At 33.0% G+C, this 23,399-nt stretch overlaps 1 pseudogene; it reads left to right on the top strand.

The window, feature by feature from the left end:
• The first annotated feature begins 15,569 nt into the window (after nucleotides 1–15,569).
• LOC147391247 (ketol-acid reductoisomerase, chloroplastic-like) lies at nucleotides 15,570–17,172 on the top strand (annotated as a pseudogene).
• Nucleotides 17,173–23,399: the final 6,227 nt, after the last annotated feature.

The raw sequence follows: 23,399 nt of genomic DNA, 5'->3' as shown, positions 1-23,399 counted from the left end.
TGTTAGAGAATGGAGATAGGTTAGGTTAGGGTAGGGTATGGGTTGAGGTGATTTTAGAGGGAAGTGATGTGGGTTAGATGGCTTGTTTAGAGAATGGTGATGGGGGTAGGTGATTAGATGAGGGAGGTGAAGGGTGGTGATGACATGTGTCATCTTTTGATGTTTGAGAAGATGATTGGTTGATGTGGGTAGTGGTTAATGGGTTAGGGTTGTGTGTTGGATAATGAATTGGGTATGGATAGTGGTTTGTGGATTTATAATATATTGGGCTTGGGCTTTTAAAGGGTTGTAGGTTATTTTGGCTTAGATAAAGTTTGTTTGTGGGTTGGATTTTTTAAGATGGGTTCACTTTAGGATTTAGGTGATATGAGATCAATTTTAAGTTAAGGGTAAGGTGGGAAATTGGTTTTTGTAGATTTGAGGGTCCATGGGTCTTGAATAGGTTTAGGGTGTTTGCGAATTCGGAGGTAGGGCGATGGAAGGTAGATGAAGGGTAGGCATCCCAAGTCTCACATTTTTCCATTTTTTATCTTTTTTTATTTTTAGAATTTATTAGATTGACTAAAATGCCACATGCTGGCGAATCGGGTTTTTTGGGTCCGTTGAAGGATTTTATCGATTTTTTGGATGTAAGCGTGGAGCGGTAAAGGTTGGGATAACATAGGATGGGTCCGATCCCTTTGATGGGTCCCTTAGACCATTGGGTGGTCTTAGGGGCCTTGGTTCAATTAAATTGCCACTTTTCAGCGTTTTGGGCCTTAGAGGCCCGTTGGCCTATTTTGTTGGAAAATCAACATTTTGCATGGAGTGGGGTAGATGTGAGCTTGCCGGGTCCCTTTGGTGGACCTAATAACCTGTTGAAAGGTTTTATAGGCTTTGATTTTTGACGAAAGTGTCATACTTCGATAATTGGGCCATCGAGGCCCGTTGGCCAAATTATTGGAAAAACACTGTTTTTGGGCCCTTTCGAGTGAGGGCCCGTTCAAATTGGGGGGTCTACAAGGTCGGACTAGGTTAAAATAGTAATTTTTTGCTAGAGCAAGAATTATTAAGATTCGATTATACCATTGGGTTCATAACGAAAAATTATTGAACATGGACTATTTATTTGTTATTTTTGGAGTATAGAAAGTCGAATTATCGTCAAAAATGAAAATGACGTTAATTTTAGGGGTCACCTCAGGGTAAAAATGTAAATTTTTGTTAGAGATAAAATTTATAGAAATTTTCCATACCATTAGATCCGGAACGAAAAATTTGATAAAATAGAGTATCCATTTGTTAGTTTTGGAGTCCGAACGGTCAAGTTATCATCGATTGAAACAATAGCCAAAATACCGATTTCATCCTGAGACTTTATATAAATTAAAAAAAAATTATTTTTTTTTCACTATTCATCTTCCCCAACCCGTCCAACACCAGCCATGTTTTTTTTTTTTAAATTTGTTTTTATCCTGATCTTCCAACTCCGATTCGTCGCGAACCGTTCACCGTCGACGTCCGACGCAGAAGGGAGAAACGTCCGCAGCCTCGTTCTCTATAAAATCCACCTAAATTCCTTCCATTTTCTCATCTTTTTCACCCTCTATCGTCAAAAATCAGTCGTATTTTTATATAGGAATTTTGTAACTTCGACCTCGGATTTCATCTGTTTCGGGGTCAACCGTCTTCCGCCGCAGAAGGGAGAAAGGACGATGGCATTGAGATCTTCGAAACCACCGGGTCATATTAAAAAATCAGCCGCTTCAAAATCCAATCCGTCTCGATTTTCGCACATGTACTTCAATTTCGTTGCCTAGTGATTGTAAGGAACTCTCAATTTCTATTAGTAATCGTAGATCAATTTCTATTAGTAATCGTAGATTGTGAAAATTGCATTTAGGTTTTTATTAAAAATTTATGGTGAGTTTAAAAAAAATATAGAATTCCATCGGTTATTTCAAATTCATGTCAGAATTTGCATATTTGATATGTTTAATTATATTTTTTTTACAAATTATACGTGGCTAGGATATTTCAACGGGCTATTTCAGTCAATTGGGTCCTGTGCACCGCTTGGACCCCGTTTTGATCTGAGTGTTATACTTTTTTCAATATTATTGATAAAAATGAATTTCATAATTGGAAAAAAATGATTTAATATTTAATGAACTCAAATTGAGTTGATGAATATCAAAAAGTGAATATTTTGTTTGAAAGATTAAAAATGGTAAAAATCGAAAAAAGGGAAAAATGGTGTGAAACGGTAAAATATCAGAGTCATACCCGAGGGGTGATGTCTGCATTTTACATTGTTATGTTGTGTGTAGGTTGGTGAATGGATATCTAGGGATAATATTACTGGTTACATCTTTATTTACTTTCTGTTAGCGTGAGGCGTTGTTTACTTTTTCGTTCTGTTATTTATTTTAAGCCATGTGGCCACAGTTGCATGGTAGGAAACTGGATATCCATTCTCAACCTTGTATTGTTAATTTCTCTTTTATTTTTAAATAAAAATAATATATATATATATATATATATATATATATATATATATATATATATATATATATGTAGCTACTTTGTGAGCTGTTAAAGAGTCTGTGAATGCCTGAAGGGATAGTACGTCATATCATCCGGAGTGGTGTACTATCCTGGGATGTACGATAGGGACCACCAAGCTCATACGTGGTATAGGACGCGTATGAGAGTGGAGTCACAACTGAAATCCGGATTTATTCTTCTCTATATTTACCAGTGAACTTGTAATGTAAAGGTAGTCGTATACGAATGATTTGTATATTTGGGAATCACATGCACGCCTGATAGGCATAGACGAAGATGATTAGTCAGTGATCACTAACAATCTATAGTAGTTGAATGTTTTGACACATCAAAAAAAGACCCATTGTTTACAGTCACGTCAAACGGCCAGCCTGAGCCAGATAAATGGTCCCACAAGTATGGTAAACAGCGACCAGCCAAAAAATTAGGAACTACTATGTCCTGACTGGGAGCAATCTAGTCGTGAATCCCAACTCTCTAATTCCACTACTCCACCATTGTGTATTATGTATATGTTGCCTTATTTTGATATATAAACTGAAATGCATGTTTAATGTTTCCATTTAATCAATTAGATTTGTATAAAAAGATCTAATGTGAGTTTTAAAATGTTTAGTTGCTAATCATTGGCTATATATACCAGTTAATTGTAGTTTCTTCTATAAAACTTTGCATATTTTAAAATGATTTAGTATGTTTATTCGTTCATGTTAGGAGAGGTTATTGGCAGAAATTGTTTGATTCCCTACTGGATAACCATTGTTACTCACATTTTCCTTCTCCATTTTTTTAGTTTCAGATTCGAAGCTTGGCGAGGCAGGTATAGAGCACGAGTGAGAATCATCTGGTGGGTCAGATATACAGTTAGAGTTCGTCACTTGGTGAGTATTGAGGTTATAGTCCCTAGTGGTGTCGATTGTCTAAAAGTAATAGATTTTGTTCTGAAGGTTAGGACTTTTGTTAGAGTGAGAAATATTTGTATAATCCTGTATTCTGGTTATTCTTCCGCACTTTGATCTTTCGTACGTTATTAGATGTATATAGGCTTCCACTAGTATTATATTTTGTATTTATATATGCAGGATTGTATGTTGTTTATTAGGTGCAGGTTGAATCAACTTGGAATGCTAACATAAACGGAGGAGACCATGCCGAAATTTTGAAGTGCCACTTACTATCTCGAGATCTGACATAGGGATTTGTGTTAGCATTTGGCGGGGCACCACAATCTCTTTTCTTAATGAGATGACCTTCACAATTTAAGCCAACATTAAAGTCCCTTATATTTAAGGGTACAAAATCCTTGTTTTCCTGATTTTATTTCATTTTTATATTTTCTTAAAATGATCAATTTTTAAGATTATCACCCAACGTGGAGGAAATAATGTGCCTAACACCTCCCTTATTATCTAAAATGGACCCTCTTACATATATCTTAGGTGGACCAACACCCTTATCTGTATAAGAGTCACTGCAAATAAAAATAAATTTTTGACATTATTTTTCGGATGCCCATTCACACCCTTTTCTAAAAAAGAATGGTGATTACTCCAAATCCAAGTAGTAAAGATCTTTAGAAACAACAAACCCATGTCTACAGTTAAATTTCATAAAGGAATAAAAGAGAAAATTACTATAGGCAATTCTTAAGTTACATTTATATAATAGTGTATTATAATTGCAATTAATCATAAATGAGTATCCCTCCATACTATCCCATCAAACAGATATTCATATTTGATAACAACATATACTAAAAGCGACCATGTATTATCAAATCATTTACATATTGTCCCTACAATAATAATTAAGTAGCATCACTATCTTGAAACAATAACAAAAACCGAGTTATCAAATAATTCCACCACTTTGTAATTGAAAAAATAAGAACTACGCACAATCCTCAACTGGAGAACCAAAGCATGGCCTTGCCCTAATTGGATTTCCAATAAGGAAGCTATAACCTAATATGTGTTTCTCGATCATCTACTAATTCCATCAACTTATCATAAATTTTCTCCTCCTTATGCACATATGGTTGATTTCTTTGAAGAATATCATTTTTTTCCTTATGGATTTTATTTTCTTATTTCATGGTAACTGCAATTTTTTTAACTACTTCATTTATTTTCTCATCATCCAAGGAAAATATTTACTCTCCTTTTGGATGTAAGAGGTTGTAGACTTTTTAGGCACTTTAGAAGTTATTTCATGCGGAGTTGTTGGACAAGTTTGCTTACCATTCACATCATTGACGTTTTGTAACACAACAAACTTATGTACTACCATTTAATCAATATCATCAATGATATTCCTACCTTCATCATTGTCACTATAATGTTCACTTTTTGTAACCTATCGACATATTTTCCCACTTGCAGTATCATCCTAACATGTAGCTCTATCATTCGCATAGAGTTTTACAATATTTCATAGTCATGGATAGGTGCAGTCATCCATTTCTTTGTGACGCAATGGAAGCGTATAAATCAATAGATTCGATAGGTTGTGTTCAATAGAACACTCAAAATCAATATGAATTAATAAATTCAATTGATAAATAAATAATAGCTTGAAAGAAAATAAAACATAAAGTTAAAAAATAATTAAAAGATAAAAGATAACTGAATTGATTTTTGAATTTAGAACTCCTTATATAGATAACTCCATCATAACAACTTAGAATCCTATTAAAATATTAAAATTTAATATTTCTAACATATCTATAATATAATATTAACTTTCTAATTCTATTAGAACTCAAATTGGACACTACTAAGTGTTTCTAATTATAGCCTAAATAATAAAAATAAATTTAGAACAAATTAAAAATTAACAAGATATTGTATTCCTAATATAACTATGAAATAAAAATTCTACTCGAAGTAGAAATAGAAATAGAAATCATAATAAAACTCTAACTAGGATTATAGATGTCCTACATCAGACCCTCTTTGTTTGAGAAAACTCATCCCCGAGTTTGGTGTAAGAGTAAAAAAATCATATTCCAAAAAATAAAGATAGAGGTCTTTTATGTTGAATGTCGGGGATATGTGTATATCATCAAACAAATCTATCACATAAGCGTTATCATTTATTTTCTTCAAAATACGAAGAGGCCCAATTTTCTTTAGCTTAGTCTTGTTGTAAGTTCCAACAGGGAAACGATCTTTACTAAGATAAGCCATGACTAAGTATAAGATAAACCATGATTAAGTATCCTTATTCATAGCTTTAAATCGTCTATGCTTATCAACATTTGTTTTGTACTTTTCATTAGAAACTTCAAAATTCTTCTTCACTTGTCCATGGAACTTGTGAAGGTTCTCAATCATATCATTCACTACTATATTGGAGTTGGGGTGAGAAAGAAGTTGTACCAAGTCTAAAGTATGATTAGGCACTTTGGAATAGACAATGTAGAATGGTGTGTAGCCCGTAAAACAATTAGGGACTGAATTATAAGTGAGTTTAGCTTGTGCAAGGGTCAAGTCCCACTGGCTTGGTTTATCACGAAAAAGACACCCAATCAAGTTTTTAAGAGTGCATTTCACAACTTCTGTTTGTCCGTCCGTTTGAGGATGGGCGATACTTGAAAACTTAAGTTCAATTTTTTATCTAATCCATAAAATCTTCCAAACTAACTCAAAAGCTTAAAGTCACGATCAAGTCAACTTCACAAAAGAAGAGATTGGCTATATTTATCCATCGTGAGTCATATGGCAACAACAACAAAGGTGGAATTGTTGCCTCATTGTGTTCAAGGTACTCCAAGTACAAAATCTATTAAAAAATCTTCCCAAGGGCTATTAGGGATTGGTAAAGGTATGTACAAACCAGTGTTTTGTGTTTGTCATTTCCTTTTTGGCATATAAGGCATTGATAGACAACATCTTTCTTGGGGGACTGCCAAAAGTACTGTTCTTCCACAAGTACAATGGTCTTGTCCCCTCTAAAGTGTCTCGAGAGTCTGCCACCATGTAACTCTTTGATAAGATGTGACAAATGGAACCATTGGGAATACATAACCTTATTCCTTTGAAGAGAAACCCATATTGAACCACAAAATCTGAAGTACCTTATTGTCCCAAGTTGTATTTTTCCCACATAACTTGGAATTCTGAATCGTCAATGTAGAGTTCTTTGAGGAAGTTGAAGCCTATCATATTCTCCTTATAGTAATGAGAAAATAATTTTTATTTTGTGAGGCATGAGAAGGACTACGACTTAGTGTATCAACAACTTTATTATTGAGGCAATATTTGTATTGAATAGTGAAGTTAAACTCCTAAATCAAGGTGATCCATGAAGAATGCATGCGGGTGGTCGAACTTTGATTTTGGATGAATTTCAAAGCCTGGTAGTCTGAATAAATCACACATTCATTTTGGATTAAGTAATTCCTCTATTTTCTAAGAGCACGAACAATGGCATAGAATTCGAGTTCATATGTACTTCACTTTTGTCTTGTTTTCGTTAGCTTCTCACTTAGGAATTCAATAGACTTTTTTTCTTAAGATAAAATAGCTCCTACTCCATGTATGAAAGCATCTCAATGGACTTCAAATAGTTTGTTAAAGCAAGGAAGTGTCAAAATAGGGGTGAAGTAAGTTTAGCCTTTAAGAGATGAAAGCTAACTTCGGTATCATTAGTCTAAGTAAATTTTTTGTTCTTTCATGTGTCAATTAAAAGTGTTGCGATAAAGCTAAAGTCCTTAATGAAACGCCGATAGAAGAATGATAACCCATGAAGACTTTAAGCTTTAGAGGCTAATTTTGAAGAAGGTCAATCCTTTATGACTGTAATTTTCATTTCATCCACGTGTATGCCCTCTTTGAAGACCATGTAACCCAAAATAAATACTAAAGACGTCAAAAAGTGGTATTTTTTCAAGTTGATGTAAAGATAGTTAGCTTTAAGAGCCTAAAAAATAGTTTGTAAATGTAGAAGGTGCTCCGAATTAGATTTGGGATAGATTAAGATATCATTAAAATAGACCACAACGAACTTACCAATGAAGGATTGTAGTACTTAGTTCATAAGGCACATAAAAGTGTTAAACGCATTTGATAAATTAAACAGCATAACTAGCCATTCATACAAACCATCCTTGGTCTTGAAGGTCATTTTCTTTTCATCTCTTGGTCAAATCTATAATTGATGGTAGCCACTTTTCAAGTCAAATTTGGAGAAGATGGTTGAACCCATTACATGTCAAACATGTCATCAAGTCTTAGAATTGAAAAGTGATACCTTATAGTAATTTTGTTCACCGCATGACTATCAATACACATTCTTTATATACCATGCTTTTGAGATACCAATAAGGTAGGAACTGCACATGGACTAAGACTTGGTTGAATGAGACCCTTAGAAAGTAAGTCTTCCACTTGTTCCTTTAATATGTGATGTTCTTTTAGACTCATCCTATAATGGGGTAAATTTAGGAAACTTGCTCCGGGTACCAAATCGAATAGGTAATGTATGTTTCTCATGCAAAACAATGAATTTGAAAAGTCCAGAGGAAGAACACAAGAAAATTTTGCATGGAAGGGTTGTACTTGAGTAGGAGAGTCCTGATTGGAAGGTTGCACTATCATCGCGAATACTTGGTTGTTTTCTTTAAGTCCTCATTGATGTTGGTAGAAAGAAAACATGTTCTCTTCTCTTTAACTAGGTGGAAAGCCTTGGGCTTGGCATAGGAAGGATGTAAGTTTACTTTGACACCATTATGTATGAAAGAATATGTATTGGCTTTTCCTTGATAGGTGACATCATTATCATGAAGCCAAGGCCTTCCCAAGAGGATGTGGCATGTTCGCATTGGGACAATGTCACAGATAACCTCATCTTTATATTGTCCAATGCCAAAAGAAAGAGAGCATTGTCTTGTCACATTCTTCTTGCATTTATCGTCCATCCAACCTACCTAATAAGGTGTATGGTGTTGCATAGTGGGTAGCTTGAGTGCAACGACTTTGTAACTTGAAATTATATTTTTCGAACTTCCACTATCTATAATTAATTGGTAAAACTTGCTTTGCACCTTGCATGTAGTTCAAAAAAGATTATGTCAAATTGAAGTATTAATATGTTGTACCAATAATAAGTTGCGAATAATACAACTTAGATGTTCACCTTCGTCCTCCTCATAAGCCTTAAAAATGTTAGTCGCATCATTATTAACATAGGGGTCATCTTTGTCATTTTAATAATTAGTTTCAGCTACTAATATGTGCTTCCTCCTACACATTTCGGAGGTATGGCCTATTTTCCTATACTTAAAACACCTATTTTACTTTGGGTGTGCATAGGGATTAGGTTGGTGGGGTTTAAGAGATGGAAGTTGGAGTTTGAGAGGTGGAAACATGGTTGTTGTTGTCATAAGGGGGTTGACTATGGGATGGATAAAATTGATAAGATGGGGAGGGAGATTGTGGAAAGTTAGACCTCTGATTGTTGGTATAAGAAGGATGAGAAAAAGTACGAAAATCAAGCATACAAAATTCTGTCTTTAGGGCATTATTTATGACTACATGTAAGCTTGTGTATTGATACGTGATCAATTTCTCTTAAATTCTTCTACTCAACCCATTAATGAAAAACTTTGAGGACACCCTTAAATTGTTTACTCTTCTTATTATCTTTAAGGCGATGGAGAAATGGAGTTTTAAAAATTAGTTGAGAAATTTCTCCAAATATTTCTTTCTCCTTAGGAGATTCTATGATTTCTTCTATTTGAACTTTGTCTTTCTTTGGGATATCATATTCTTTGTCAATAGGCTAGACCTTATTGTCCACCTTCTTTCCTGATCTTAAGATGTGGATAGCTTGGACAAAATCTTGTTGAATTCTTGAATGGCTTCTTACCTCTTATTGACCTTTCGATCCTTGAAAATCGTAGGTTGACCTCTAGGATTGGAAATAATTTGACTGGGGAATTGCCTTTTCTCTCTACTTCCAAGGGAAAGAGCTAATTGATCCAACTAAACTTTCATCTTAGCTATGCACTGAGCAGTAACCTGATTAATCTGATTTTGATTTTGGTTAGTCTGCTATTGAGTTTGGAGGAGTTGTTATTACTGCTTCACTAACTTTGCCATCATAGATTCTAAAGATGACTGTTGTTGGTCAGATAAATTGTAATTGGGCATGGAATCTAAAATTATGGCTTTATATTCAATAGATTGTCAAGATTGATATGAAACTTGTGAAACAATGGCTTAGTTCATGGAAGGACTAGTTTGTTTAGGATAACTTCTATTGTAACCTAGCAGATCACTAGATTGAATAGGTTTGTTTTATTTGTATGAAAAATTCAGATAAAACTTATTACTTGGATGATACGTTTGCCATACGAATTTTGATTGGACTTTCAAAAAGCATTATAGTTATTAACAACATTGGCCTATTCGACCTTAACATATGAAAAGTTAGGACAACATTCAACCAAATGGTCGTTGTCATTGTACAAGACACATAAAAAAGTTTACTCTACTGAAACTTGCAAAATTGAACGAAAATTATAATGAAGGTTGGATGTTGAGATGCTAAAAGTATCTAGTTTCTTTGTAAGACTGTGCATACCACTCACTAGACTGGATATAACATTTTTGATATCAAGATCTACTTTCATCTCGTACATTCCTGACTTTTTAATAAGATCTTCTCTAGCGAACTTTCCATTATTAATACTCCAATTTTGAGCACTTTTGGGTAGTTCAACTAAAAATCATATGCTTGGTTGGGAATTTGATTCATGAATTGACCTTTATGCATTGACTCAACTAAGGTATGTTGATTCATTGATAATCCCTGGTAGAAGTATTGTACTAACTGTGTTTTATCAATGCCATGGTGTGTGCATTTGACTAACAAATCATTGAATCTTTCACAAATTTGAGAAAATTCTTCATCTAGACACCTTCTAAAATTCCTAATTACATCTTTTATTTTTTCAATTTTGGCCACTGGGTAAAATTTGACCATGTATTTTTTGGATAGAATATTTCTTGAATTTATGGAATTGAAAACTAGGGAGTTCAACCACGTAGCTGCATGATCTTCCAAGGATACTGGAAATAGTACGAGATTAACACTCTCCTTATCTAAATTCTGATTTCTAGAGATTTGGCATATGGTCAAGAATTGATTGGGGTGGTTGAACGATTGTTCACGTTCTAAATCATGAAATTTAGGGAGCATATTTATGGTGACTACCCTAATTTCAAATTTAAGTGCATTGTTTAATGGAAACACAATGCACGTAGGTGGGGTAGAAGTAGGACTGAAGAGCTCATTGAGAATTCACTCTTGATCACCCATCATGTTTAATAATGGTTTCTTACAGATTCTACTGATGGTACGTTCGATCTTAGGATCCAATGGTTCTAATGTGTTACTCTTAAATCATCTACCAAGTATGCAATTCATAGAATATTTCAAACACTCACAAAAGAAAAATTGTACAACTAACCTTCCAACTCGATTCTATCAAATCAAATTTAGATCATTCGGATCTCCAGATCAAAGGTGGCGCATAATGCATAAGGAAGGACACTCTTAAATCACATTCCTTTCTCGAATAGATTGAGTCTATCCCCTTAAAAGGGCAAGATCTTACTAAATGTCAAATATGATCAAAAAATGCAATCAGCACAACTTGAAACAGATTTCTCCTATTGAGCTCGTGGGCCCTATAATTAAGTCTAATTGATTTTTAATTAGTTTGATTAGATGACTATTTAATTGATTCTCCTAATTAGAATAAGGAATTGGTAATGACCCCCAATCTTTATTTTATAGTGTCATCCCTAGAAGAGGGGTGCTCTTTACTAAACCTAATAAAGTTAGGCCTATAGCCAAAATCCAAATTCGAATATGAAAAATCTGATATTATTTGAAATTTTTGAATATCAAATTTGGATTCGAATAATTTTGAATATCCAATAATATTTCGGATAGGAATTCAGATATTGATAAATTCTATTTGATAATATCCAATTTGAAATCGAAAATAAATAAATATGATTTTATTTTTATTTTAAAATAAATGAATTTTTTTCTTTAGGGTTAGAAGTTCTCTCGAACAGATTACAGACTTACGTTTCGAGTTTTAAGACACATATCTCAACCCCTCATTGCCTACAACGACCTCAACGACTCAGCCCTTCATCACCTCACAACCTCAGCCTCTCGTGGTCACGACCTTACCTTTGGTAACGACGTTGGAATCTCTTTTTCTCTTTCTCTGAAAGTTCTTCGAGACTTCTTCTTCTTCTCCCTCTCCAAATTGATTTCTTCTCTCTTAACAACCTCAACGGCTCATCCCCTTATCACCTCACGACCTCACTTCATCCTTGCGACTGTAGTCCCTCAAAGTCACGGCCTCACCCTGAGTACCGACATTAGAATCGTTCCCTCCCTCTATTTGAAAACTCTTAGCGATTTTGCCCAAGTTAAACTTCTTATTTTCTTCTCTCTCTCCAAATCGATTTCCTCGTCTTTGATTTCTTTGCTGAACTTGCAATTTATATTTCATTAATCTTCTTTTCATTATTAAATATATTTTCTTTGCATTGCTTCTGTTTGTTTTTTTGGTAGAATTCCAGCTCTAATTTGTTTTTTTGAATAAAATTTTCATTTTTAGGATGATTATATCCCTTTAATTCTGTGAACTATTGTACAATTCAGTAGGTTTTATGTTTAATTTTATCCAAAGAACAAAAAATTCTCATATTTAATTTGGTAGGATTGTTTTGTTGTTTAAAACCCAAGATTTGAGGATTGCTTAGAAGTGTAAATCTTCATCTTTGATGCATGTTTTTACATTTTTAAATAATTTTTTTAGACTAGTCTTAGATGCTAAAAAAATATAGATTTTATGAATTATTTTGTTATAACAAAAAATTAGATTTTGGGACTGGTTTAACGCTATAAAAATATATTTTTGGAGTTGTTGTGATGATGTAAAAGATTTTGATTTTTGAGACTAAGTTATTTTTTTGCTACTTCTAGTGTTAAAAAACTATTTTTAGGGACTGATTTAGTGTCATAAAAATTAATTTTTGGAGCTATTCTAATAGTATAAAAAATTAGATCTTTGGGGATTGAGTTTCATACTATAAAAATCAGATTTTTATGACTGTTTTGATGGGGATAAACTCATATTTTTAAGATTATTTTGATGGTGTAAAAATCAATTTTGGAGACTATTTTATTGGTATAAAAACTCATATTTTTGTATTGTTTTGTGTTGTTTTATAATTTTTTAAACTTTATTTTAATTGAGTAGTTATGGATGATTCGAAATATTTATATTGGGGTTGTAATTTGAAAAGGGTGTTTGATAATATGCCAAGACTAAGTAAATTACAATTTTAGGTGGGGGTATTTTATTTTTGAGTTTTTATCCCCTTTGTTGAATATTATTATCTTTTATTCGATAATTCAATTAGTAATCCAAATATCTAAGTATGATATACATGTTGTTGGTATTTTGTAGGTTATAAAGAAAATGTCTAATCAATTAGCTAATTTAACTTCTAGTATTGCATCTACCCTTTTCTCCTATGATTGGTGATGATTGTAATGATGATAAACATATAAATAATATGATTCCATTAATCGATACTATAGATAAAACATCCTTAGAAACTAAAAGTTAGAAAAATAGGTCAAAAGTATGGTTAGAATTTGATTAAAAGATATTGGGGGACGGGAGGATTCAAGTAATTTGTGTATATCGTAAAAGGACATTTGACGGTTCTAGTTCAAAAGGAACTACATATTTGATGAATCACATAAATACATGTATGAGAAGATCAAATAAAGATGTCAAATAACAGTTGTTGTCTGTTACATAATCTAGTAAAGAACCTACAAAATTGACAAATTGAAAATATGATCCTGAGACAAGTAAAATAGATTTTGCGTAAATGATTGTGAAGTATGATTATTCCTTCAATATGAATGAGCATAAGTATTTTTAGTTATTCGTCAATGGTGTTAATCCTATGGTCAAGTTTTATTCCAGAAATACAAGACGGACTGATTTAATAAAATTTATAACGAAATGAAAATTGGGTTATAAGATTTGCTTGATCAACTGCCTTCTCGATATAGTCTCACAATAAATCTATGGACATCTGATCATCAAGAACTCAATTATTCTTACCTGACTTGCTATTACATAGACAATGATTAGAGATTGAATAAGAAAATCATATCTTTTAAATTAATTCAAGGTTCACATTTTGGAAAAATTTTGAGTGGATTTATCAAATCAAAAGTATTGGATTAAAATATTAATAAAAAGACATTTTCAATCACAGTAGATAATCAATCTAAGAATGATGTAATAGCAAAAGACCTCAAAGATAGGTTATGCTCTAAAGAGTTGCTAGTATTTAATGATGACTTATTTCATACAAGATGTAGTACTCACATTCTAAACTTAATTATTCAAAATAGGTTAAAAAGATTAATAAAATTTTGAATAAGATTCGAGAAAGTGTAAAGTTCGTAAAATCTTCCGCATCTAGAGGTCAAAAATTTGCAAGTGCATTGGCCCATACTAGGTTGACTGGAAAGGAGTATCCAGGGATGTGCCAAACAGATGGAATTCTATCTATTTGATACTTGACAGTGCTTTAGTCGTACATTCAACAAATGAATGATTAGCGGAGTTGGCTCCCCATTACAAATGTTTACTATCTTCAGAAGAATGGGAAGCGGGGAGAGTTATTTGTGACTATTTGAGAGTATTTTATTATAATACTCTTCACTTCTCAAGAGTTAAATATCCAACGACTAATTTATATTTTAAAAGTGTATGTTATATTTATAATAACATCATTTAGTGACTTGTCTCTGAACATGATTATGTACATCAAATGACTTTCAAAATGATTGAAAATTTTGACAAATATTGAAATAATAGCAACTTGTTGATGAGCATTGGTGTGGTCCTTGATCCATGTTGTAAAATGGAATTCATTGAGTTTGTGTTTTCTAGGATTTATGGGAAAAATGCTAACATGCATATCAATAAAGTTGAGAAATCAATGAATAAATTATATTTCAAGGATGTTATTTCAGATAATTCTTCTATTAATTTAGCTAGTGATTCGATTGGAGATAGTTTGAGAATAATGGATGATAGAAGTTCTATTATTGAGAACTCAAGGATACAAGAAGAATTCAAGAAATGTATCCAAAAATATTCTCAAAATTTACAGCAAGTTCCAAAGACAGAGTTGGATAAATACTTAGATGAAGACTTATTTCCACTAAGTGAAGATAAAAAGAGTTTTGATATATTACTTTGGTGGAAAAGTAATGGTTCAAAGTTTATCACACTTATAAGGATGGCTTGTGACATCTTGGTAGTTCCAGTATCTACGGTAGCATCGAAATCAATATTTAGTAGTAGAGGTAAAATAATCATTGATTCTCGTTCTACGTTGAGTCCCGAAGTTATGGATGCTTTAGTTTGTGTAAAAGATTAGTTATCATCCTTTAAGGGCAAATAATACAATTGTTATATTTTATTATGCATATCCTTCCTACTATTTTTTTTTTTTTGTAAATGCTATCAATTTGGTTGACTGAGTTTACGTCGTTATGGATCCATATGAACTTTTAGTTTTAGTATTTTTAAAGTTTGAATATTATGTGTTTTTTAATTTAAGGGTGTTTCAATATGGTTATAACATTTAAACAATATACTTTTGATAGTAGTTGACGAATTGATTGGTGAAGAAAATATCATTCAAGTGTTGATTATGATATTTTTTTCTTATGTTATGCATTAATTATTAATTTGTTGTTTACTTTTCTGTATCATTAAAGAAATGTTCGTTATTCATTATTTTGTTTGATCTTGTTTTAGATTTTGATACTAATGAGCTTATAAAGGTCGTCCTCTCCAAATTCTATGAATGTTTTAACAATAAATGAAAATAAGGTTGGTTCCTCTGATGTTGGAGTGATGATAGCAACAATTGATATTTCACAAGGGAATGGGCCCATCTGTGAAGAGACTATATGTTCAAGGGAAAGAGATAAATGGTGCAAGAATTAATGCTAGTTTCGTCCACCAGGTATATACCTCTCCCCTTTGTGTTGTCCTTTTCAGTTTTTAATTTATGTTGTACATGTTAATTTTTCACATTTTTTCACTCAATGCTCATATTATTTATTGTAGAGGATGTTGATGGTAGAGCTACAGAGGTTGCCCTGGAGTGGTCAGTTGCCTTTAGTTCTCCTTTTACATTTGTCACTACTCTAGAACATGAGTACAAGAGTGACATTTTTGGGGAACAAGGTGAGTTCATTTGTGTCCAAATTTTTTTTTTTTTGCCTCTATGCTAATACATACTCATCTGATTATTGCCCATTCAACTTGTAGGTATTTTATTTGGGGCTGTGCATGGAATTGTGGAGTCTTTGTTCAGAAGATATATTGAGAATGGAATGAGCGAAGAGCTAGCTTACAAGAACACTGTTGAGAGCATCACATGAACCATATCAAAAACCATCTCGACTGAGGTTTCATTTCCTTCCCTCTGTATCTTGTTTCGCCAATTGTGGGGACAAGTTCTTATGGTAGATTTGTAGTTTTGTTCATTCTAACAAGGCATGTTAGCTATATAAAACTCTTTGTCAAAGGATGATAAAAAAGAATTCCAGGCAATGTACAATGCCTCATATTATCCTTGTATGGATATCCTGTATGAGTGTTATGAGGATGTGGCTAGCAGGAGTGAGATTCGAAACGTTATTTTGGTTGGGCGTCGATTTTATGTATGTTCATTCCCTTATCCCTCACTACATCTTTTTTTTCAAATGATATAGACTTCGATTACATCCATTATCCTTGGCTACTTTGAAGCTTATGACCTTTTAGTGTTCTATTATTGTCTTCAAGGTCATTCCTTCAATTTCGAGTTAAAGTAAAATGGAGTTGGTGACATATTATGTGTGTTCTTTTCCTAACAAGAAAAAGATGGTCTGCAATCTTTTCCAATGGGTAAGATTGATCAAACGCGGATGTGGAAAGTTAGTGAGCGAATTCGATCAACATGGCCAGCTAATGATTTGGGTCCATTATGTCCTTTCACTGTTGGAGTTTACGTAGTGTTAATGATGGCTCAGGCAAGATTCCCTTCTTTCAGGAAGATTAATTCTTAACAATGGTTTAATTGTGCTTATTTTTTTTAGTTGACTTTGTCATGTTAACATGCCTAATAACTCAGATTAAGATATTGAGGAAGAAGGGGCATTCACACTCGGAGATCATCAATGAAGGTGTGATCAAGCCGGTGGATTCTTTGAATCCCTTCATGCATGCACATAGAGTATCTTTCATGGTTGATAACTATTCCACAACAACACAATTGGGATCAAGGAAGTGGGCCCCATGCTTTGATTACATTCTCACCCAGCAAGTCTTGGTAGCCATTGACAAATGCTCTTATCAACCAAGACCTCATAGGCAACTTCTTTTCTAGCCCTGTTCATGGAGCTATTGAAGTGTGCACTCAGCTGAGGTCGATAATTGACATATCAGTGCCACCAAATGTAGATTTCGTACGCCTTGAGCTTCACCAATTAAGCAATTAGTCATCAATGAGAGCCAGCAACATCTTTTTTCTAGAGATGATCAATAACAGGCGTGGGAACATCCTTATTAGAGAGCTCTGTAAGTTATTATATTTCTTGTATGGGTATGTTTCTTATTGAATGGTTGTTTTTATAGTGATGATGATTGGGTATTATAAGTATTTATTGCTAAGGTACTTTTTCTAAAACAATCTACATGGTGTTGAGGGTCATCATTCATGCATATCCATCTCAGTACAGTGTAGCAGCAAAATAATGGTGAAGCATGGCTACATTTATTTATTAAAATCTATAATGTAGATGCACAATATAGGGTGGTGTTAGAAAAAGTTGGTGTGGCAATAGAATTTCTCTAAATAAAATTTGGATAATTTTTTAATAGCAAATAAATTTTGGATAGTTTTCGAATTCGATTTGTAACCGGATTCGAATCGAATAATATCGGATATCACAAATCAAATTCAAATCGAATAATATTGGATATTCGATAATTTATTCAGATACGAATTCAAATATTGGCTAGAGATAACTGATCGGATTCGAATTCGAATTCAAATATTACTAATTTTTTCAGATTTGAAATCAGATACAACATTATCCAATTTGATACCCATCTGTTGACAACCCTATATTAACTAATTCAAGTGTGTGCAAAGTGAAAAATAACAAACAAAGACAAGGAGTAGCCCACTAGCAATGAGAGGTATGGGTGTTTCAAATTTACCGCCCGTGCTAGACGGGTTGAGTCAACTTAGGCCACAAACTCCAAATTTGTGTGCGGACCTAAGGAGCTGTAACGGTATCTTTTAACCATCATCCTTCCCTAGTTTATTATAATTCAAGCTTTTTTGGATAATTAATGAACTAATGAAAGTTTTACAACGTTCTTAAAACAGATAGATCTAAAATAGAAAATAAATATAACTAAAATAAATAAAAACTCCACAAGATAAGATAAATCTTGAATCTAATGGATTGAACTTGATCTTCCTGTCCAAAAATTATCCAACATACACAAGAAATAGAGTATCAAAACTAAACAAAACAGAAAAGAAAAAATAAAAACTGAACCTACTACTACAATCCAGAAGTAAAACAAGGAATTCTGTTAAATTTTGAAAATTCAAATCTCTAGATTCAATTTGGCGTAGTGAACAATGCACTGCATCACATTAAAACCTAGGGATACACGTTTAAAATTTTCACACAGATCTTAGTTTGTTTCCCTGATTGCAACGAACATTAATTTTTTTGATTTTCTGAAGAAAAAAAAATTGGATCGATAGAAAACAAAAATAGAATTTAAATAAAAAGAAAAAGAAAAATTAACTTCAACCAACTTAGAACAACTACACCTTTTCCCGACAACGGCATCAAAATTCTGATGTTTTCGTTCTAACCGAAAATTAATATTTATATGTTCTCCTTAGCTTGTGGGCAAGTGAGGGTTCGAACCATAGATAAATAGGGGATGTTACCAAGTTAGCAATAAATGAAGTTAATCTAAGTTGCAATTTAAACCTATTTTTGTATTTTTGTAAAACAAAATGAAGAGTAAAATGTTGCTGGAAATTAAAACAGTAGAAGAGGAAATTATACTAAGTAAACAAAAGATAAACATCTATTAGTGATTAGAGTAACCTATGATCAATACATAATTTTGTATTTAAATTTATCCTTCTTTGCACTCAACCACAAGGGCTTAGTGTGAGCTCCTTAAGTTGGAAGATAAGGTAACAAGCTTTTGATAAAACACTTTAGTTAGGACTCCTTTACTTACTAATGTGTGAAGTCCCTACCACCAAATATCTAATTTCAGCATGGTCTATCTTGATCTCATCTAAGTTAAACATATAATGTGTAGAGATTCAACTAAAGCTTTGATCCATTAGAGTTGGATAAAACCTTGAAGTGAATCCTATAAACATTATAAAGAACATGGAAGGATAAAAATATATACAAAATTAAAGCTTACTTCTAGACTTCATCTTCTTACTAATGGAAGGAATCTAGCATATGGTCATGACAATGATACAAAAGAAATAAAGATAAACAACACTTGTATTCATGATAACCAAGATACACTATCTCTTTGAGAAATTATAAAAATTGTTGAATTAAAAACCTAACTAAAAAATAAAAATTACAGAGAAAATGTCAAAGGCATTGGGAGAGAAGAAGAGAAGAGACAAGAGCCTAAGAGACTCTTTCTAAATTGAGAAAATAATCATTTATAGACTTGAGGTATTCTCGAATGATCCAAATATAGTCGTCATCACTCTTACGTATAATCTCACGTGTGAAACAAATAAGAGAAGTTCTAGGGCAATCCAACTGAGGTGGACTGCGCAACATTGAGAATCCACTGCGTTGCAGTGCTCTCGAAAGCTTTGGATTTCATCTTTTGACTGGATATTTGTTTTGACCTTCTGATTACAGTGCATTCTTGGTTAAGTGATGTAGAATTCATTTAGATGAGTTGATTATTGACCTATACAGTGAACATACTCGATCAATTTTTTGATATTTATAATTATTTTGTGCAATTAAGCCTACTTAACATGATATAACATGAAATGTGATAAATGGAGGCTTAGCATAATTATTTATCCAAAATAATGAAATAAGGATGAAAATAGAGATAAATGTCTGGGAAAAGTGTGGATAATTTATTGTTTTGAGACATTGATCATTACATTGAAAACTTGCATATGTTTCAATTGCTTTAGAATGATTTTAAATTCATATTTAGGAGATTGTTAGTTTGAGATAGTTGTTTCTCTACTAAGTAACTCCTCTATTACTCACCCTACCACTTCAGTTACAGACCCTCCCTCAATCAAGGAGTCCCTCGAGGAACCTTTATAAGAGTTCCAGTTTGTAGGAGTTATAAACGATCGGCGTCCACACTTTTAGGCGAGCATTGGAATTATTTCTACTAGTCCAATTATAAGTTTAAGTTTAGGGTCTTTTGCTTCATTTTTCAGTATGAGAATAGAATTTTGATGTTAGTGTGAGGATTCTCGTATATTGGCAAATGACGCCATTACTTTCTACTATTATAGTTTCAGTTATTATTTGAGTACTCATGCGATCAAATACTTTTTGGGTATATTGACATGTTTATAGTTTAATTTTACTATATTTTTGCTGCTATTTTATCATCTTAATCTTATGTTGACTATTTATGTTATTATTATCTATGGAGTGTGTTATTTAGTACCTTAGATTTTAGCACAGGATCATGGGGATTCATATTAGAATTTGGGGATACTACAAAAAATATAAAGATGCATTTGCATTAGAAAACCCTTACCGTATTACAAGAAGAAAATGGACTTATATAGGAATGCCCATAAAATAGGAAAAGATAGAAATACCCTTACATACTCTAAGATATTCTAATATCCCCCCCCTCAAATTCATATGCGGTAGCAAGAAGCATAGAGAGTTTGTTAAGAGAAAACGAAAATGTTGAATGGTGTGAGATTTCGTAAAGAAATCGACCAATTGCAATGATGATGAAATGAAGGGCAAGGTGGTGATGCGATGCTGGATGATAATTAAGATGACAATCAATCTTTATATCTTTGGTATGCTCATGAAACACAAAGTTGTGGGCAATCTAGATTGCACTCCTTTTATCACAATACATAGGGATCGAAAATAACGACCCCCATATCGAAATACAACTAACATAACCAAACTATCTTAAAAGTAGTGGAGGCCATAATATGATACTCAACCTCTGTGAAGTAACGAGAAACGATAGACTACTTCTTACTCTTCCAAGAAATGAGAGAGTCACCTAGAAAAACACATAAGCCAATGGTGAAATTGCAATAGGAGATATCACCAGCCCAATCAGTATTAAAGTAAGCTAGAAGCTCCAGAGCATAAATGGGGAAAAATAATAAATTTGATGCAGAGAACCCCAAAGATAGAGAAGAATGCGAACACCTATTGCCTAATGTACAGTAATAGGAAATGAAACAAACTGACTAACAAAGTGGACAGCATATGTAATATCTGGCCTAGTGATGGTGAAATAGAAAGTCAAGTCAGGCAGATGAGTACTATCAGAAGAGGTATATCATTGAGCTCAAGATGAGTCTCAATAATACGAGATTCAATCTTACGAACGAGTTCAATGATGTCAGCAGTATACTTGGACTAAGAGAGAAGATAGCCTTTAGGGGAAGGGGATACCTCAATACTAATAAAATAGCAAAGGGGCCCTAAATCCTTCATCTCAAATTGATGGTTCAACTAAAGCTTCAACTAAGCAATTCCATCAGAATCATCACATATAATGATCATATCATCAATGTATAAAAAGAAAAAGGATGTGGCCAACAAAGGTGGAGCGAACAAATAGTGTAATCATGATCGTTAGAGCAGAAGTCAAATAAACCCACGACTGTAGAGAATTTCTCAAACCAGGTTCAAGGGACTTGTTTGAGACCATATAAGGTATTCCTATGTTTACATACCTCACTAGAACTATAGAACACGCCAGGAGGGGGTCAGGTAAACTTTCCCAATGAGATCCCTATTTAGAAAGGTATTCTTGACATCGAGTTAGGAAAGAGCCTACTGAGGAATAGATGCAACTATAATGAGAGTGTGAACACTGGTCATATTTGTTACAAGAGCAAACGTCTCCTCATAATCAAACCCATACTGCTGAGTGAAACCCTTTGTAATTAGGTGAACCTTGTACCACTCAACATAACCATCAAACTTAGTTTTGATTTTGTAAATCCAACGAGAACTAATAGTATGCTTGCTAGCTGGAAATGGCACTATATCCCAAGTTCTTATCTGATGTAGAGCAAAAAGTTCTTCATCTATAGCCTGTTTCCAAAAGGGATCAAAATTAACCTCCTTATAGGAGGTTGGCTCATAAAGATTGCGAATAGATTCTAAAAAAACATCAAAGTAATAAGAGTTAGAAAATCCTGATTTCTGTGAAGGCCTATGAATGCGTTGAGGATATCTTAGAGGAGTAGGAGCCTTAGTCTCAAGAGCTGCATATTAATCCGAGAGGAGGGATGAGGATTATTAGGATATACAAAAAACAATTGTAAAAGGAGGTGGTATGAAAGTAGAACATTTAGGAGGTAACATGTCATCATCGCCAGGAAAAAAGATCAATGTAAGTGAGATTGGATTTAGTGAGACTATGAGAACTATTAAGAATAGAGAAGAAATGAACATGTTATAAAAACACGACATAATGAGATACATTTAACTTATGAGTAGTAGGATCAAAGCAATGATATCCCTTATGGCCTTCACTATAACCTAGAAAGATGCAAATAGCGAATCGAGCAAAGATTTTAGTACGTTCAATGTGGGATTTAAGAACAAAACAATTGCAAACAAGAGTAATCTAGAACCGTACTATACATCCTTTCAAATAGAGAAATGTTAGAGGTGGGAGCAATATAAATTCTATTGATTAAGTTAACAACAGTGATAATTACTTTACCCCAAAACATACTATGAACAATGACGAAGAAAAGAAGAGAACGAGCAGTCTCAACAATGTGTCTGTGTTTGCATTCAACCATACCATTATACTCGGGAGTATCAGTGAAAGAAACTTGATAGATAGTCTCATCAAAGTCAAAAAGATTAAAAAAGTCACCAGGAGTGTATTCCCCACCTAAGTCACACCGAAAGCATTTATAGTGGTTTTGTATTGTGTTAAGTGTTAAAAAGTGTGTATTTTCCTATTATTTTACAAAGCACTTAATCATGTTTTTTAACCTAGAACTACGATTTCTTTATAAAATCATATATAATAGTTAATTCATCATAATTTATATTTTACTGATTAAATTACATGTATTTTCACGGATTTCGGAGATTTAATTATATGTCTATTTTTTTCAAGAAAAACAAATAGGAATTGAAGAATCTAAGAGTAAGAAAATTACTAAAGTTAAAGTTCAAGATCACAGTCAAAGTCAAAGCACGGTCCAAGAGATTTGATGATTTCAGATTGATAGAATCAAATTCTAAATCTACCATATCATACCCATTTGCCCATGATTTTTGACTCATTTATTAAAATAAGATGAGATTTTAGGATTAACAAATTGATTTAGTGGAGAATAAATTCTTAATTTACGTTGCAAAGCTAATTCGAACTTCAAAATAATCAAAAATATGTAACAAGTCAGAGACTTCAAATCTATCACGTTCTACAATTTTGGGCG

This window comes from Akebia trifoliata, chromosome 11 (genome assembly GCF_017979445.1).
Source record: "Akebia trifoliata isolate Shusen 1 chromosome 11, ASM1797944v1, whole genome shotgun sequence".
In the NCBI taxonomy this organism is placed as follows: Eukaryota; Viridiplantae; Streptophyta; class Magnoliopsida; order Ranunculales; family Lardizabalaceae; genus Akebia; species Akebia trifoliata.
This window is presented reverse-complemented; position numbering and strand designations above follow the sequence as displayed.